The sequence below is a fragment of the Periophthalmus magnuspinnatus genome, chromosome 4, assembly GCF_009829125.3.
Source record: "Periophthalmus magnuspinnatus isolate fPerMag1 chromosome 4, fPerMag1.2.pri, whole genome shotgun sequence".
Lineage (NCBI taxonomy): Eukaryota > Metazoa > Chordata > Actinopteri > Gobiiformes > Gobiidae > Periophthalmus > Periophthalmus magnuspinnatus.
Window position 1 is genome coordinate 8,991,887 of NC_047129.1, and position 18,893 is coordinate 9,010,779.

An 18,893-nucleotide genomic window follows, 5' to 3' on the forward strand; every position below is an offset into this window, starting at 1 on the left:
TTATCAAAATAAGACCCAAAATGCAAAACTGCCAATGACAATGCACCAACAGAGGACAAGAGGAAACATGAGGCTAAAATAGACCAGGAAGCAAAGCACAGGTGAAACACATGAGAGTGGGGCAGTAAAACTCCAAAACACAAGCACACAGGACACATGTCAAGTTAAAACACATGCACTATAGAAATAAGGCAAATTAAAACATAGAAAACAATTAAACAAAGTCTTTAGTTTAGTTTAGTCTTGGGTTTAGTCTTGGGTTTAGTTTTGGGTTTAGTTTTGGGTTTTGGTCTTGGGTTTTGGTCTTGGGTTTGGTCTTGGGTCTGGTCTTGGGTTAGTCCCAGTTTGGATGTTGTGAATGTGCGTGTGAAACATATCATTTAATTATATCATACTGGCCATAAATTAAGAAAACAAATGTTTTAAGACCAAGGATCTACAGTGTATTCTATGAATTAGACTTAATAACATATGAACAAAGACTTCATTCATAATGAAGAAATACTTTCCAAGAATGATTCCAGTGTATCACTACATAAATCAGGGGTTACAGTTATGAGGAGGATTATTATTTACTAAACCTGACTCAGTCTTAATCATTATTTGTTTATTATTGACGTATTTGTTCATATTTTATCAGTTATTAAAAGTGTAGTCATTATCATCTGGAATGTCTCCATTGTTGAATAAATGATGTTTCTCTTACTATAAAGTGTTATAAATTGTAATCACTCGAACAGATTCAAATGTAATTTCCCCTTTCAAATGTATGTATAAGTATAATGCGTTAGCTTAGTGTACTTTTGAAAATCACGAAAAATAGATGTTCCAACTCTTTGAAATGTTCTCTCTCAGATGTCATACATGGCTGGTAGCATTATTGACCCCGCTGAAGCCACACAAACTCCTGATTAGCACTCTTCAATAATCACAAGTGCAAACAGCACCGCTAACCTCAAGTTCAATTTCATTTACCAACACCAATATTAAACATGAGAAACAGCTTGGCTCGTATGGGATGAGAATGAGTGCTCCGAGTCAAATTAGCCTCTGGAAACTAATGTAATTATTTAGCACTTGAGTGGCTTGTGCTGGAGGTGGGGTGCAGCATGCTCCAGCTCACAGCATTTCAAGCAGAAAATGTATTCGACTGTCAATATCATTTAGATCTGTCTGGGTGAGCACTGCGGGCCACAGGGAGGGGGCCCATCACAGCTCTGTCATAATGACTTCAGTGTGCACTTATTTCAGCCCAGAAACATGGATGCATCTGTTTTGTGTTGTCTGTGTTCAGAGGTGAGTGCATAACATAACAATAACCAAGAAAAAATAAAGGAAATGTCTTTGTAAGTGAACAAAAAGAGCATTCTTGAAGTCTGAACCCAAACAAACAGGGTTCAGACTTCAAGACTTGGTTTGGAGTTCAACGTGTCACTTTTCTACCTCTGTTAGATGAAAAAAACAGAAAGCATTAGAAAAGCAATTTGATTTAATACAACTATAAATGAAACAAAAAAAGGTTTAGTATTGTTCCCTTATGAATCATTGTATCATAAATTGTGTCAGTGATTCTGAGGGCCTGAGGCATACGGATAAACACTTGTGGGTTTCTTTTCTCTTAAGAGAGATCTGGTCAGTTGATCATGTTTTAGGTCTTTTTTTAAAAACTATTTATGTCATGGTACTTACCCATTCTGTATCACATTTAAATATAGTGGTTCTCGAAAAGGACAAGTAGAAACAACTGATTCATACAATACATGTGATCACACTGTCAGGGGGAAATAATGACTTTATAAATCCAGAACTGAAATGTACATTATATTTAATTCATACCTTTAATTTGATAGACTCTAAGACATCTAAGACATAACCTGTTAGGATTTCTGTTATATTCTATTAACTATTCCTCCCCCCTTTTCACCATTTTGTGACACAGACATGTTCTTAATACCTCACTTCTGGCATCTTTTCATTTCAGGCCTAAACTCTGAGTGAACCAACACAAACACAGATATGATCAGATGAATGTGGAGAACTCTCTTGTCAGTGTACAATCCTTAGGTGCTGGAGTTACCAACAGCTCCAGGACAGATCTGAAGTGACAGACAAAGCAAAGGTCTCTACCAGTCATTTGCATTTTAACTTTGAGCGTTGTACTCCACAAAGCCAGTATTTGCATTATCTACACAGTCATTTGCGAAAGTCCATTTACTCCTGACCTGCTGCTCGTCTGGTGGCTCTAATGTTGATGTAAAATGTTGATATTAACAAGCAGTGCCAAACCCAAGTAAAGTAAATATTGCGATGGTGAAAAGCAGGCCAAGTTATGAATCTGTTCTGTTCTGTGGAAAGGTGAGCCATCATACAGTAAGATTTTTCAGTGGCATTTCTCATCAATAAAAAATACCCATAATTAAATCAATGCTTATATTTTGGGTGAAATGACCCAATGGGCTTTAACTTGGGACAGGTGGAGTGGTATGTCTATGAGGTGAAAGTGAGTTTGCATAGAGGCGAGTTGCTCCAGGCGCTGTAAGAGTCCTGCAGATGTTATCTGTGTGTGTGTGTGTCCTGAGTACAGACAAGGCAAACACAGGGGAAGATGATCCACTGTTGAAAAGTTAAACACAACAAGCCCTCAGGATGCCCCGTATAGAGACAGGTTTGATGCATGTCAGGGCAGTCACATGTAGGCATATAAGCCACACTCGACATTGTTTAGGCACATTCAAGTGGTTACCCTGGAGGCAAATAGTCATGTATTTGTAGTATCCATATATGAAGTAATACATTAAATGACAGTGTTCAGGAATGATAAGTGAGGACATGAAGACTTTTAAGGTTACTGTAATACTGAAATGTTTTCCCATCCCTTTACTATATATATATCCACATCGCTTTATTTAAAATGAAGCCAGAAATATGAAAGTTGACAGTGTCTCAGCTCAACTTGTTGTTTTCTGGGTGTCCAGTGTCAGGTAAGTTGATTCGCTACAACAGCTAATCAATTCAACTCTTTCATTATTGTCAGCTTTTGAGTTAACTTTTCTAATCTGTTCTGAAGCATAAAAAAACATTATGTTATAAATTTCTCACCGCTTTGAGGCAGTAATTTTCAGTATGTTCTGCTTGGTGCTGTTTATTCCTTTCAATCGCCACCCACACTAATCCTATTTTATAATGTACACTGTAATGCAACATGCAGGACCTTGGATGCCTGCCGTGGATCTGCAGGCCTGCTCATTGGCTAAGGCCTGATTTATGCTTATGGCCCGATCATGCAGATAGATCCAGAAATATTTGGACAGTGACAGTAATAGTCAATTATACTACCAACAACGCCAAACACTTCTTCAGTACTGTTCAGATAGACAGGTGGATTAGCCAATCAGGGACACACATGAGGAAAAAAGGTGACTGAAAAACCTTGCATAAGCGCTCTGCTATGGTGGTGACCAGACTAATATCTCTCTACATAAGAAATACAGAGAGATAACAGTCTGGAATGGATTTGCCGGGCAACGAAAGATGCCATGAAGATGCTAAATTAAATAAAGAACAACAAACAATAAGTTACAGTGTTTGGCTTTTAAAATTTTTTGTGTAGTTGTAGTGTGCTACTTTTAGCCAGCTGCAAGTCCGATCACACACACCACATCCACACACAGGCCAGATGGAGTTGAATCATTGACCTTCGAGTTGGTGGATGAATGGTCAAACCTCTGAGCCACCCAAACTTATTCACTCTACCAAGAAACTTCTAAACTCTTCATAAAAAAATGATATCGCTTTGGCTCAAATATGCAACGAAAGACAACTGCACTCACTCCAGGTACTTTCCTAAACACAGCTCCTTCACCTCAATTCCATTTAAAACAAACTGTATTTATGGTTCTAAACATAGGCCTTTGTCCTGGGGTTACAGTGGGTGCCGATGACCCTCCATCTCTTGCGTCATCACATCAGACTCCAAAAGCTGCGTAAATGTCAGGGGAATTAGCGGCCCACTGTAGCCTGCATGGCGTGACCGTGGGTGGGTAGACACAGGACAGTGAGTACAGTAACCAAAGACAATACCGCTGCTCTGAAATCACCTCTCCCTCCTCCTGTCTACGTTGTTTTTATTTTCTTTTCTCTAGATAAATTTTTCACATCTTGCCAGCTCACCCCCCTCCAGCTCTCTCTCTCTCTCTCTCTCTCTCTCTCTCTCTCCACTTCCCTTGCTTCTCTTTCTGTATCACTGTCTCGCCCACCTCGCCTCTGCCCGCAAGCAGTTTGGAGCAGATTATAGCCCAGCCACCCCCACTCGCCCATATACACAAACTCCAATACACATACACATACACTTGGCACAACTTTGTGTGTCTTTGCCACCTACAGCGCCACTACATCATCCTCCAGTATCAACTTGTTCAGATCATCTTGTCCAGTCCAAATATGGTCAGACGTGAACCCTGCCCCTGGAGTTTAAATCGACAAATATGGCTACTTTATCAAAGCAGCAGAAGACACCTCCACCGACAGATCAGGTTACACTAAAAGGTGCTATCCACTAACCGCAGTGTACCCAGCGGTCTCCTGCAGCAGATTCAAGCTGTTTTTGTAATCACATGTTTGCTGTGTGTAGTGGTAAAGCAAACCCTCAATTAAACTTCAACTCAGATGTAATTGTGGACATTGTTCAAGCTGCTGCTTAAGGAGCTGTACCTGATTTTTACTGTCTTAAAATGCAAAAAAAACAGAACTAGTTAATTTGAAACTGTAGCAGTCACTTATTCCTTACTTTGTCAATGCATTTCTAACAACAACTAGCATGTCAACAGTGCACCAGCCCTACTTCCTGTTTGCTTTATAAAACTAAAACAAATGCTCCAATCCCAGACAGTGACAGTGTCGTGGTAAAATATCTGTGTGACACAAAGGACTATGTGGGCGGAGCTAACCATTTGAACTAAAAACATTTGAACTAAAAATGCTCCTGACTCATGATTCGAATTCAGGTAAAGACCCTTTAAGTCTGTATGTCTTCACACTTGTTCAGATCATAACTTACTGTATCATACACTTTCTTTACTTTATTGTGGTTCACAGCTTTAGTCATTTTGTGCACAGTGTGTTTCACAATTACAAACATTGTCCAAAATGATGGTCTCAGTGGCACATGATTTAAACACACTTCTTAGATCCTGTACATAATTACATTTTGCAGGTGCAGGATACAGGACACGCCTTTGAATTAGCTGAAGTGCGAGAAGCGATGACTCCTACTGGCACCTGCACTGACAAGTTGTTTTGTGAATACACGAGGATACTTGTAAACACCAGGTGTGAACTGAAGCAGAATTGGGCAACTCCGTACAAGTCTAGACTGCCCCATTTTATCAGGAAGTTTAATTAATCTATACGAGTTGTAAGTTGGCACCATTTGACTCTTTATTTATTTATTTATTGCATGACGTCTGCTTCTGTTACATGCGCGGTGGTGTAAAGCACCAGTTGAAGGAATAGGACCAGTGTGATATTTTGGGTAGGAGGAGGAGCTTTTGTGTCTTTGTCTGCTTCCTGGGCTCTGTAGGGCTGCTGTGTGCTGCCTGTATGGCTGAATGGTGACTGCGTGAACCTGACCTGTGATCTCACCGCCCACTACACACACACACACAAACACACACGTTAGCCCAGCAGAAAGAGCGCGCCTGGGCTTGTTTTTGTGTTTTTGCGGGGTGAATACAAACCGCTCCATCTTCTTCCACTCTCTGTCTCTCATTGTGCAGTACCTCTCCCTGTATTATTACTGTTTCCACATCATCCTCAGGGGACAGCCAGGATTGCTGTCCCTATGACAACCTCAGTGCTTCTGTCAATCATGCGGCCTCCTTATTCTCCCTGGCTTAAAGCGCACACACACGGCCTGTTGGCTCTGACAGGTGTGCAGATGGCTCGTCATAGTCGTCTATAGACCGCATCAACAAATGCACAGCACATTACAGTCACTTCTCTTAACCCATTCAGTCTATTGAGGCGTCCTGTCATCTGCCTGCCATTTCTGATCATATCCTCTGCACATTAGTCCTGGCTTTGTGCGGTTTCAAGTGCTCCATTAGAAAAAGCATCTAGAGAACTGCAGTGGCTTTCATTGCGTTTTGTGTCATTTTTGTACACAACTCAATAGGAACATTTCTTTCTTCAAACATTGACATTACGGAGAGGGAATCTTTTTTACAGCCTCAAACACCTTCCACTTGGCTTCCACTGCGGCTTTCAATGTATTCAAGTGCATTTATCGAAACAGCACATTTGAACAATAATTACAAATTGTCCTTCCCCCCATCGGGCCCAAAGCAGCTAATATTGTAGCCCCTTTCACCAGTAAGAGATACTTATTGGTTAAAGAGGCTCATATTAAACTTTTCTGATCTATGTTATAATGTTGTTCCCTCATCAAAATCATACCCAAAGTCATATTTTGTTTCATTCACACATTAAAACACAAACCTTGCGTATTTAGGCTGTGTTCTTCTCTCAAACAGACAACACACTGTTCCACCTTGTTATGTCATGTAGTGATACAGGAAGTGCTCTGTTTTTAAACTCCACAAACCTTCACTAGAATCACTTGGATGATTTCATTCCAATTGCCAATCTCTACTGAACAAAAGATAAAACTGTTAACTTGAAAACGACAACAACATGACATCACAAGGTGGAACAGAGTATTTTGAGCCCATAATAATAAAGTGTGAATGAAACAAAACACAAAATCAGGTATGTTTTTGATGAGGGGATAACATTATAACATGGCCACAACCTCACAAGAGTCAATTTTGCATAATATAGGACCTTTAAGTAAAAGTACGGCTATAAAGGTAAAAAGTTACTTAAGTAAAAAAATCAACTTAAGTACCCATTAAATCAACTTAAGTACCCATTAAAAATGTACTTTCAGAGTACACTTCACACAAGTGTAGTTCAAGTGTAAATGTAGTGATATTGATGAAAAAATTATACATATTTTGGTCAACAGTTGTAACACAAATCAGTTTTTTCATTTTTCGTATAAATTTTGTACATTTATTTGTTTGCTCAAAGCCAAACTTAAACTTGAAAACTTTAGTCAGAATATTACCAAGAACATGGTAAAAAATAACACCTCAAATTATATGAAAAGTACTTTTTACTTTTCAACCCAGTTCAAAAATGTAGTGGAGTAGAAAGGACAAATACTGCCCTCAAATGAAGTGAAGTAAAAGTAAAAAGTATTCACTGTAAAATTTGCTTAAGCAAAGTACAGAAACCTAAAAATACAATACTTTACTACTTGTACCTTACACATTTGATGAAAAATAATTTATATAACTGAACCTGCACTGAATGTTGTTATTATGAAATACTGTATTGGATAAAGTTTTAGGGGCATAGCATAAATAAAAATATGTGGTACTTTTGCTCATTACGGTCAGGACATATGTGGTGTGGAAGAAAGCACTTTACAAACACCATTACCCAATTATAGATACAAAAATAGAGAAGTCAATACACTGGATCAATAGCGATCTTAATGCACCTGGACTGTCTCCCCCTGTCCTCGCGTCTATCATTATCATTTCACATTTGCCCTACAACAAAACTGACATCCTCTTTGTCCCTTGCATCTCAGCGTTTGACACGCGGCCATCAGCCTCTCTGTAGATCCTGTGTATACCTTATGCATGTGTTTGTGCGTCCCAAACTGCAGAGTCTGCTGGTAATGAGTGCTCTGAGCGCTCCCCACTACACCTAACTGATCCAGTAATTGCTTTTCCTCCTCTGCATTTATCATCATCTGCTCGGCCTGTCGTGTTAGCTGAGCATGGACAGAGAGGAGCTGAGGAAGGGCCACTGTCTGTCTGGACCTGGGACAGGAAATGGGATCAGAGCCTCTGGGTGGGGGTGAGAGAGAGGGAGTGAGTGAAAGAGGGAGAGAGGGGGCAGTGTAGAAGCATTTAATAACAATATATGAAGTGGCAGTTGTTCACCATTAGAAGATGACTTAGCAGTTGTGAAGAGTTGTTATTAAAGATATAAAGATACCTAATAATAAAATGTATTGTGAAATAAAAATGTACCTAAAATACACAACTCGAACCGTCGCTATTATTAGTCCAACTGACTCTTTATTAATATTTCAATTTTATAATCTTAAAATGCAACAACTAACAACACTCTACCTTTTGTTTTTGTCTCTTTTTGTTCTCTTTTTATCAGCCCATGTGTTAAAAGTTGACTAGGTTCAGAAAAAAGAAAGCTTGATAATAACTGATGCATTGAGACTTCAAAATGCATCTGAATATTTCCATGCTTGCTGGAAATGACTTGTTATCATAAGGTTAAACACTGCAGGCAAAAAGGGCAAAAACATACAGTTACAGATGTCAGTTTTGCACTTTTTCTGTTATACTGACACTTCATAATTTAGTTTTTCCATATATAAATCAATCATTTTGTCTGTTAAATACCTGTAACTTCATAGATTCCCACTATGTCAGTCCGGTTTATTTTGTTTACATGCATTTGGATACCTTATTCTGCATTTGAATAAACTACATCTGATTGTATACACAAATCTACAGATTCCACCTATACAATTTAAACAAATTGTCCCTTATGGTGCATGGGATGTGCAAATTGGGTGTTTTTATACAGGGGTGGGGGTGCACACTGTACACATGGGGGGTGGGGGGCTGTTTCTGCTGCTGTGGATCTGCTGTTGATGAGCTCTGTAATGGGAGAGAACAGAACGCGTGAGGGGAATAGATTTGGACTTCATTGGCAGGGCCCTATGCACTGCAGTCTACGCCTATTTATTCCCCCATTTCAATGCGCCTTTGCTTTGACCTTTCTGCAGCCAATGACAGTAAAATCACATTGCCACTAGAGAGAAGGAGGGAGGGAGTGGAGGAAGAGAGAGAGAGAGTGTCAACCCTGTATGATTTGCTCATTTATTCTGCCTGGCTCCCCATAGACACACACACTACTGTAGCTCATTCATAGGGAGGCTGGAATGAATAGTACCCATGCCATGGTGGAAATGATCGCAGCTCTGATTATGCAAATTCACAGGGAGGAGAGAGAGAGAGAGAGTGATTAAGGAAAAATAAAAGAGGTGACATCGATTCATACGCAAGATGTATTCATGTGTGAAGATTGTTTACAGGAGAAGGAGGCCTGCAGATGCACTGAGTGAATGAACAAATGTAGGATTTTTACATACATAACAGGTAGTAATTGATGTGGTCGTATCACGCAATAATCATCCCACTCTCTTTGTTATTTTCCAAACTCTACTTCAAGCCTCTTTCTGATATGTAGCAGTCTGTGTGAAAAGAATATGCTATTTTTTTTTTAAAACAAAATTGATTCCTATGCAGTATCACTATAGTTTACAATGAATGAATGGCATAAGCTTTGAACAATGTGTATCTTTTTGGACTTTTTTCTGGTCCAGAGGGAGGGTCTACTGGGGATGCTCTGGGACAGTTATTCAACAATTTTAGCAACCCTATGTGGCGGCTGCTGTTGTGATTTTATTACCACATGCTTTGACAAAACTTTACAAAGATGGAAAGAAGAAAAAAAAAAGCACCAAACTTGTATTTACCTCAGATAAAAAAGTTATACGTGATACAAATTAGCGATTGTGGTTGGACCGTCTAAACTTAGGATGGAGGATGTTGTTCATTTCCAGACCCTTCTGCACCAGAATGTAGAAGAAACTGGCTGGTCAGGCAAGTGATTTTGGGCTATAAAAAATTGAAACTGAATCTGTTTTTTGGCTCTTTTGCATCGTGCAGAGCTGCACTTTCTATACATGTAAAACACCAGTGCTTATCAGGGACATACAAGGGCAAAGGCAGGACTCTCTAATAGGTACGAATGACTCCAGATGGCCAAACAACTGTCGGAAGCCTCAAACACAAAACACCCTCAATTGCGCCCCCCATCAACCCGTTCCCCTGGACCAGAAAGGGTTAATTTTGACAAGGGGGTAAAAAAGACAGGAAATAAACGGAACAAAAAAATAATGACTCTTTGCTGAGTGAGAATTACTTAAAGCTCCTAAAATAGTCTGTCAAATTGCTTTTTTTCAAGTGGAAGAACCCTTTTGGTGTCCTTGTGTTGGCCCTCTGTCATACACTCACTGGTTGCTATGGTAACGGCACTTGTAGTCACCAGTCCAAGAAAGGCGGCCATTTGTTTTTTGTTTTGTTTTTTTATTCGTATGTTATTTGTGATGTAAAACAGCAGAAAATGTCAGGTGGGAAAGGGGAACACAGCAGGTCTATTTGTGCTGTCTTCTTTAAGTTCTTTAATAATGCTAAATTACCCCAGACAATAAAAACAGCATGCAAAATTATAGACCTATTAGATTTTTCAGTTATTATAGAGAAAATATCTAATGCACCTTTGTAGATGAGCTGCATATCAAAATTATTTCAGGTGTTAGTAGCGAAATCAAGTCAAGAGAAGAGACAACACAAAGGAGCTCATGTCTTTTCAAAAAGCTTCCTAATATGAAATTGGCTGACAAATAGAGTGGAAAACTGAAGCATTGTGCACGGATCATTTGCCAATGCCTCGTGATGGTCGGGCTTGAGTCTTTTGATGCAATACTCTTTCCAAAATCAGGTATTGACTTACAGTTTTGGCTGTAATTGAGTAAAATTGCCCATATTGTTTGTCCAGTGGTTTGTGTCAGGCCTCATGATTCCAAACTCTTTCGTCGTTTTCAGAAGTAACAAGACTGATTTACTGTATTTGAGTAACTAATTAAAGTGCACTTTTTTAATGAAGAGCTGGTTTGGACATCCAGCAAACTGTTACTGTCTCACAATATTGACCATTTTAAACACATGAACAAGATAACTAGTTTACTTTTCTTCATAGTTCTCTGACCATACAACATTGTGTGATTAAATGCAGAAAACACACAGCAATCAAAGGGGTACAGCCACTTAAAACTTTCTACTTCGACTTATTATTGTTACTTTTTACACTTTTTTGGCTCTTTTATTGAGCTCTCTGGACTTTCTATACTGCACTCGACAACTTTATACCAAAGCTCCTATGTCCCCAACACAGACCTTACCAGACACTCATTCCGCCCATTAGTGGCACAAGTTCAAACAGGTCTGCTCCACAGGGCAGGGCCATATTTCATCAGGGCGGGGGTCAAAGTTGAGGAGTGGAGGACGTGGCGCTTCCTCTCCCTCCTGCGGCTCCACTGGGCGAGGCACAAACTGTTTACCGGACTCTGCGTCTCTCTGGACTGAGGGAGTTGGTTCACTTTTAGAGCTTATCCAGTCAAGGTGATTTAAACCACGTCGCTGCAGCAGTATAGAGCCCCCCCTAAGCCCCCTCCCCGCCAGCAGTCCTCGAGTTCCTGTCTTTCATTTGTCCGCAGTAAAAGATCACAGTATGTGTTTCTGTGTTTTCAGAGGCCTGTTATTGTGTCCTTGGAGCTGATTTACTGCCAACCTTGTGCGCTCACATACTTATATTGGTTTGTTCTTCTGGCTTTAATCTGAGCTGCACTGTAGTGGCCTGAGGGTACACAGCACTGTACAAAGTAATGAAGTAATGATTTTTTCCATTGTTAATTTTCATTTGATGGCTAGATGAAGAGGAATTTATTTGCACCTCGAAATATGTCAAAGCTGGGCTGACTCCTGCTTGTTGGTGAATTAACTAAAATAGCTTTAAAATGCATTGTTCTCTGCATCAGCAAATAAAAAATAGATATAAAGATAATGTTTTCTGAATGAGCTTGTGTCATAAACAGTTAGTTAAGGTCGTCCAATCAGCACTGCAGCAGCAAGTTCATCAGCCACTTCATCTCCTCCTCTTCACTATGCTGACATACTTTCACTCTCTTAATAATAATGCACTGGATTTATATAGCGCCTTTTAAGACACCCACACACTTTACATCTCATTATCCATCCATGTTTATATATACAAATTGTGTGACATCACGTCCTGTCCAGTGCTAACATACATTTTAAACTTAAAGGTGTCGGGGTCTTGGATGAAACATCTTAATATACAGGGAGGGCTGAAGTTGAACCAGGTCCATCCACACTCGAGGACAGTCCCATAAAAAGGACTATGATGGCAGGAAGCACCAAGAGCTGGGGAGGAGGCACAGGGGGGTCAGATAGGGGCTACTTCAAGGACCACTCTTGTCCCATCAAAGAGAAGCGGGAGCAGTGATCTGTGCTCCTCTGATGTGCAGGGCCGGACACAAAGGACTAATGCAGGGAGACACGGAGGATGGCAGCCTGTCATAGTCTTTTAAGTCTGCTCTTTGAGAGATGTATTGTTTGTGGGAGTGAAGATGAATCTCTCCTGTTACCCTGTGGCTACTGCTTTTAGGCCCAATAAAACTCACTTGAACAAACCTGTGATTGATTTGAACCCAGGGGAAGCAGCAGCCTGGTTACAGCGTGTACCACTTATTGCAGTCTTTGAACAAGGATCCTGGCTCTAATATGCCAACACACGCGCGCATCATACTCTTAACATGTAGCATAGCCTGGAGAAATGAGGTTAATACAAGACACAGACAACAGAGTGACATCTTACTTTACAAAGAGTGAGTTTGACAAGAGAGAAACACGTGAATACAGCGAGGACTAAATGAAGCTTTTGTTTTGGTTCTTATGCAGACGATTAGAGCAGCGCTGCAGAGCCGGAGATCACAGAGGAGGGAGAGCGTCGCCCCCACAGCCTCCTGAGCCCAGCTGCCTCTGTCTCTGCTGTCTGCACTGACACACATACAGACGTACAGAGACAAGGTGACAGGGACAGAGGGAGGGAGAGAGGGGGAGAGGAGGGAGGAGATATAGATGGAAAAACGAAAGGCAGACAAGAGAATAGATTCGGTTTGGGATAAAACATCTTTGAAAAACACCCTTAGAGATATCATGGAACAACAGTATTTAATGATGGGGGCATGTCAGATCGGCATTGTTAAAGATGTTTTTAATAACGGGAAAAAACACAATCAGTGCATTTTAAACTTTGCAGCGGGTTCAAACATAGTCTTCACTTTCTTAACCAACACCTACCATCGAAATTCTTAACCATGATGAGTTTATAAGCATAAAACTGAACTTTTTGAGGCCAGACTGGAGTTTTGCTGTCATGGTAATGCTAACAACACTGCAGACAATGGTTTTACTTTGACTGCTCTAACAATATATCTGTACTGTGGAGGGAAAAAAAACTTTATGCCAACTTTTTGAAAAAAATTAAACAGGTACCGGCCCTTTAATGTGCATATTTTATATTATCATTCAGCAAGTTCAAGGGTTTGCATCATTTAATTAATATATCAACTTGTTCCCACCCGACTGGAAGCCATCACAATCAAGAACAAGAAAGAAAAGCAAACCCAAGTAGCCATGTAGAAAGTTAGCATCTAGAAATCTTAATTGCTTTGGTCTTATAACAAAATTTAAGCCCTCTATAAGACAAGGCAAACGCAGAATAGAGACAGAGAATAATAGAGACATAGACTTATATAAAGAAAAATACATAGAGAGAGAGATCTATACACACACACACAGAGCCTTGGAACAGGAGAGCTTTGGGGACATGGGCCACCTCCACAGCTCACACCCCCACAGTCCCCTCTCTGCACTAACACAACCTCACATCCTCCTCCTCTGCCTCCCTCCTGCCACTCATCTGCTGCATTTCACTATCTGTGCTCAACGTTCTCCCTTTCTCTCTGCCCCCAGCGGCCCTCTCTCTCACTCCTGTCACATCTGCATGTTTTGTTTCCTGGCTGTCATGTCCTGGGTTTGTGCCTGCACTACACAAACAACGTTCTCATAAATAGTGAGATGCGAGAGACAAGAGAGGGCCTTGCTGATTCAGGGGAGGTTAAGAAAGCATTGGGAATAAGGGGAAGGCGGGGGTGAGTGAACCAACAAACAGTTCTGTATTTTGGCTGTGCTGTGCGGCACAATTGTAACGCTGTCTGGGATTTAATAAGCACTAATTTGGCATTAGGAGTCTGCTTGTTTAGCTTGGTGTTGAGACTGGGGCGCTGCGTCGCATTGGTTTGTTTTTAGATCGAGATGGGAGAATGGAAACACTGAAATTATTCTTTCCCAAACCACCAAAACAGATAATGTTTCTGATGAACAGCTGAACAATTGGGACATTGAAACCATAGCTATTAACTCTGAAATCTTGTGTACAATGTTATTTGCACATTTTATTAGTGTTTTTTTCCAATTTTTATTTTTGGGGAGATTTTTCCTATTCATTTTGGGTTTGCCACAGAGAGTTGCACAGTAATTTCCAGGGTTTTATACAGCCTTCCAATTACAACCAGATACATATGGTTACTGCACAAGTATGTGAGTGAAGTCTATGGCTCATGGACACAATGACAGTATGACCCCGACACTCTACTTTGCCCATCATTATCATATTTTTTGTCAGTATAGCTCTCTTAAAACATCGCTTCTTCCTCAGCCTATCTCTTTGCCAACTCATACTTGACCTTTTGTTGTCTTCCTGCGTGGGCGGGGCTTAGCATAACGGGCGGAGCTTGTGCTGATGTTTCCTCGGCGTTCTTCTGGAGGTGGAGACCCAGAGAGCCGACTTTACACTGGGACATTCTCCTCTAGTACGAGCCCTGAAGGCAGACAGCATCTTGCGGTGAATACACGGCCCACTCTTCACTGCATGGTCCCACTCTCTCTGCCTCAAACCCTCCAGGACAGCTCTGCATCACTGTCCCTCCTCCGTCTCTACTCCCTGAAGATATCCCGTTCCAATGTCCCCCTTTTCCATGCTTTCTTCTGCCCCCTCACTCTCTCTCTCTCCCCCATAGTGGCACTCTGGTGTAAACAATCCAAACCCTCTCTTAACACATCACATCAAAGCTGGATGAATATGTGATCTTTGTAATTCCCTCTCCTTTTTGCACCCACTACCCCAATCCCATCCCACACCATTGTTGAAGTTTTTTCCATCTTTCTTTTTACAAGGAGAGACAACAATGAAACAATGTGGGATCTGTCGCATTCTTGTTCCCATGGGAGAAGACTTCTAACAGCATCGTCTATTAAGGCTGGAGAGGAAAGACGAGAAGAATGGAGGAACACCCCCACTGCGCAAACACAATCAAAGTGACGGCTTACAGCTGCGGATCAGATTTGCTTAGTAATTATCGTATATGGGATTCTATGGAAGTACCTTGTCATCTTTTAATACGGGAAAGGTTTTAGGCAGGTGTAAAATGGTGTTAATTAACTAAATATGGAGAATTCTATTTTGTCTTTCGGGGAATTTAAAGAAAGATCAATGACAATATGTTTAATAAAAATAGCAAAGGCATTAACTAGGTCTGAGTCAGATCTGTCCCGATTATATTAACAGAGGAAGAAATAGAAGAAGTAGTCATCTGAGTATTTAGAAGGGTTAATTACTTTGGTTGATAATCTTGATAGTTTCTAAGTTAAGTTCAGGCCTGTGTGATATATGAGATATCGATGTAATATTTTGTTTAAATTGTTGATCGCTTTGACAGTTTTCCGTCATTCTAAAACTTACAGATTGACTGGTGTTGTATCTTTTGAATATAAAGGTTTGGATACTGCACTTTTCTCTTTTAATGTTAATTTTACAGTGATTATTTTTGTTCTGATTTGTTGTATTTGTGATTTTTTAATAACTTTGTGTATGAATTGTGCTATATAAATAAACTCACCTTCCCTTGCCTATGGGCGCCAAATCTTTACCATATTCATAATAGCGTTTTAGTCAAGACAAATCAATGGCCGATACATCTTTTGGGATTCTTCTTTTGTTATTTTTTTTTCACGTTCTAGCATTTTTAAACCTGCTAAAACCTGCACAGAACATCTCTTCCACTGGCTTCATAGGTGTCCACAGCATCAAAGTAAAAATCAAGGTCACCGTCTGATTTTCTCACATCTCCAGCACACCCTTAGCTTTAACCCTCCTCCCATAACACATCTGATTAGCCCACTGCTCAGTCCACCCACGGAGAGGCCTATATGCCACCATAGTACAGCCTATACGCTCCATCTTAAGCCTCCACAGCCAGCATACATACACCACAGCTAACCTCACCCCTCCTCCGTGGACCTGTCACAATCCCACTCACACCACTCAACTCACAGCGGGGTTGACCCACTTCTTTAGATTGAAAAGGCTAGCATCTTCTGGCGCAAAACTGGCATAGGCACATCCCACTAAACCCCACTGCATACATACAGACACATATGGTGATGAATAAAACATGTCATTATTGGGGTGTAATGATAGCATGCACGACAGAGAGCGACGTCTATGTAGCACGTCAATGAATATTATTATGAGCTAAATATAAACACGCTATAAACTAATAAGTAATAAGGCTGCCACATAATGAAGTCTGTTTTTGTGTTGACTAGTTAGCTCAAGATTAGTTTACAGTTGTCATGCATTTGTCATTATGTGTTTGCATAAATAAAAGAGGTTGACAACACACGTGTAACCTATTTGTAGCTATTGTGTACAATGAGCAGCCTATGTATTTCTATAGTAACGTATATGCAGTGCTACTTGTTAGTTTAGTTAACAGATTTACATTATATTCACTTTACCTGTGTAATCCCTCAGTCGTCCAGGCTTTTACTATATTCACTTTATCAATCCTATGAGTCTCACTGCAGTTTTACGTGGGCAAAAATAATTTATTATTTAATATGAGTACACAGGAAAATACAAAAATTCAAATTCCCCAAGTTTGCCATGATTTCTATGAAGTTGTATAATATAAACAGACTTTGATTTGTGTTATTGATTTTCTGGTTGTCTTTAGGAGGCCTTCAGATTACAGGATTAACTTATTAAATATGCATATGTTTCACCCTACATACAGTATTTATTTGTATCCCGGGGTCATATATTATCAGCTTTATATAATATTCTATTGGTTGCACATCATATACAAAGGGATCAGAGACGCACGCTCGCCAATTGATGCGCCTTTCCACGTATGCAACCTACAGGCACGAGTATAGAGTGCTTCAAGGTTACCTGCGGCTAGCACGCTGGTGCGGGGACTGCTATCTGGGCAGTATCTTTGATGTCAGAGTGATGAGAGCATAGGAGAACACACAAAGAGGTAGCGTACAGTCAGATGTGTGCTACAGGAGAATATACAGCGTTCCTGGGTTTATCTTATTCATCACATGCTGCTGGGGAGACGCACAAAGGATTTAGAGAGGATTTAAGGGAGGGATGGTGCAAAGGTACAGTGGGGCCTAGGATCAAAAGAAATATACATATGGAGTACACATGGTGGAGATCAGCTTGAATGGCATCCACCAGAGGTCATGTGTTGTTTATGGAGTTAAATGTACCCAGGACCGACGCGATGCTAGCAGACAACAGTGCAATGATGTTTAACAGGCATCACTGTCAAAGCTAACAAGCTAGCATCGGCAAATTGACAATAAACAAAAAGAGGCTGACTTGTTCAATCAGTCCAATGAAAGCGGACGTGGAGAAACTGCAGACCTGGTCCATCACTGGAACCACACCCAAAAGCAGGGTTTAAAATTCAATCTGCTCCCCTCCCCCTCGCTCTCTTTAAACACACATCTGAACATATCCCATTAGACCTTTAATGCTAATCCTTGTCTGGACCGCGGTAGACATGGCTGATGATGGGGGGGGACTCAGTGTTAACATCTTGTGACTGTGTTTTGTGTCTTGGCTCCAGTATTGACTCAACATTTGAGCTTGTTTACTTGTATTACATCTATTGAGAATGCGTAGATTGATATATGTGAAATATAAGTCTCTTGTAACTGTATTGTGCATTCATTCAAGAGCAGTTCTGGACAATAACAGTTGAATGTGAGCCAGTAGGCATAGACATAAGACGTACGTGCTTTACAATATGTACAAAAAGGCCTATATTGAATGCAGCATCAACAGAATTATCTGTACAAGTTAGTCTAAGCTAAACAGTTAGATTAAAACTTGGTGTGATTAAAAGAGACAGGTCCTCAACACTACACTTCTATATTTTTATCCATACTACTCTTGCAAGTTTAACGACATACTGAAACCCAATAAAATCGTAGGAAATGAAATTGACATGGCTAGAAATTAGGAAAAAGTGTTCCGGACACATATCCTATTTCAGTTTTTACCCAGTGGTTAAACATGGTTCAAATTTATAGTTTCTGTATAACATCACCAGGAAGTGAATTTCATATCTGACAATTACTAAATGTACTATATGGTGGAAGGATAGCGCTGTGGAAAAAATAGTCCCAATGTATGACTAACTCCATCCTACATGTTTCCATAAGGCGTTTGCAAATGGGCTCCTAGGGGTCAGGACAGACAGAGTAAGCTGGGAGTATAGGAGAGACTTCATGGGGAGTGGGAGGAGGTCTGACAGGGCGCAGGAAATGGAGCAAGAAAACGCGGGGCATTGCTATAACAATAATGACTTCCAGTAATTGTGTTTCCTATGGCCAATGCGAGTGTGGTGACATTTCAGTTCTGTGTTTGTCGGTCAAAGGATGAGCTAATTAATATGGTAATTTAGCCTCAACGCCTCCAGTGACAACCACACCCCCTCGTTAGCAATCGCAAGGATAAGGGTTAGGAGCAACAAAAAGACATACACTGTAAAACCAAATTAGGATTCATAATTAAAGTTATCATCACTTAAAGGTGCAATATAGTAATTTTTTCTGCTTGTCTCCATGGTGATGTTAATGCTTTGTTGAGAATGTTCTACACTATTACATGGACACTACATAGACTTATCTATCTCCATGAACGCAAGTGGTAAGTAAAATAAATGT